Source organism: Frankliniella occidentalis, unplaced genomic scaffold (assembly GCF_000697945.3).
Source record: "Frankliniella occidentalis isolate FOCC.00 unplaced genomic scaffold, Focc_3.1 Scaffold14, whole genome shotgun sequence".
NCBI lineage: Eukaryota > Metazoa > Arthropoda > Insecta > Thysanoptera > Thripidae > Frankliniella > Frankliniella occidentalis.
The window spans coordinates 1797702-1799153 of record NW_026267144.1 but is presented as its reverse complement, the minus strand read 5'-3'; the positions used below and the strand labels follow the sequence as shown (position 1 = coordinate 1799153).

The 1452-nt window shown below is 51.2% G+C and overlaps 2 protein-coding genes across 3 annotated transcripts in view; one reads left to right on the top strand and one right to left on the bottom strand.

Moving 5' to 3' along the window:
- The window catches only part of LOC113203491 (glycosyltransferase 25 family member), a gene marked incomplete in the record, with an annotated part of 102430 nt that overhangs the window by 92788 nt on the left and 8190 nt on the right, over window positions 1-1452 (bottom strand).
- The window catches only part of LOC113203490 (uncharacterized), a 75095-nt gene that overhangs the window by 67086 nt on the left and 6557 nt on the right, over window positions 1-1452 (top strand). Inside the window, exon 1 of one of the 2 annotated variants that reach the window (XM_052263765.1) lies at window positions 632-1003. The exons of the other annotated variant lie outside the window; for it this stretch is intronic. The gene's annotated coding sequence lies outside the window, so the exon portion shown is untranslated. Of the gene's footprint in view, window positions 1-631; window positions 1004-1452 lie in introns of those variants that run through there. 2 annotated transcript variants of the gene reach the window in all.

The window sequence follows — 1452 nt, the reverse complement described above, 5'->3', positions numbered from 1 at the left end:
GTTCATCATGTTCAGAAAAGCGATAAATAAAATGTACAACAAAAAAAGAGTTATGTCAAATGGCAGGTCAATGAATCACAAACCCAGATTCAGTGCTTCCTTTGAAGAAAGCTCAGCAAAGCTACGTAGCTTACCGAGATACACGGAAAAAAAAAGAATTAGCTAAATTAGCTAATGCATTCGCTAATATGGCCTTAGATTAGAATATTATTAGCTTTCCTAGCTAATTCCCAGCTAAGAGAGCTAAAATAGTAGCTTTCACAGCTAGTTGCTTTATTCTGTAGACAACTGTCATGGCTAATTCCTTTTTCCCGTGTAGGTCGAATCGACGTATCGCCGCGAAATCTCTCGCTGATCCGATCGTCTTAGTTATCTTCCGAGCTTGACCCAAAAGCAGTTGCTCCAGTGCGTCAGATTAGAGGAGGGGGGGGATTGACTGCAGGTGCGAGAGAAAGCTTTACTGTTCGTAAATCATTGTCATAACTCGAGATGATTCACAATCAGATGAGCAATAAGACGAACTCGCCTCGAACAGGCACTACAGCCCCGCCCAACGCCTCGCCCAGCCCCCACCACGCCCCGCCCTGCTCCGCCCCGGGGCCGTCCCATCATCGGGAGCCAGCCGCGACACCGCGGACTGATAAGAGGGTTTAGTGAGTCGACCGCAACGAACGCAGAGCACGGCACCGCACGCGCCACGCGCACCAGTGCCGCCAACAGGCGAACGGACCCGCCAGCTCGACCGCGCCCCAGCCTCGGCCCCAGACACGGCTCCAGCCTCGGCCCCAGCCTCGGCCCCAGCCTCGGCCCCAGCCTCGGCCCTAGAAACGACGCTAGCTTCGGCCGCAGCCTCGTTCCCTGCCTCGGCCGAAGACACGGCTCCAGTCACGGCCCCGGCCTCAGCCCTGTCCACAGCCGCAGCCACAGCCACAACCAGAGTCGCAGTCCGCGCGCGCCAGGCCAGAAGGTCCAAGGGGCACGGTGCAACAAGTTGAATGTCGCGGTGAGGAACACCAGCATCACGATACAGTCTTAAAACACGCATTGTGACGGCACAGCCGTAAGACAACCCAGTCCATATGTATTGAGTACATTTTGAAAGTAAGCATATGATTTTGTCCACAAAAAAACAGAGTTTTTGAGCACATCCAGAGGAGATAAAAATTTGTGTCGCTTGACAGTTTGGGTTGACAGTTTCACACACTTTGTCCCAATGTTTATCTTTTCTGGATGTGATCAAATGTGTCGCTTATTTGGGGGGACACAATCGTTCCACCCCTATTTAGAATGTAAAAAAGAACAACATCCTGCCTAATTTCACGTTTGTCAACTGCTTATTTTTTCTGTAAAACGTCAAGTAGTGTAAAACTGCCCCCTACGCGGAGAGCAATAATTTTTCACCGGCGCGGCGCGCCACTTGGCAGCCGTCCCTCAAATAATGAAAAACAACGA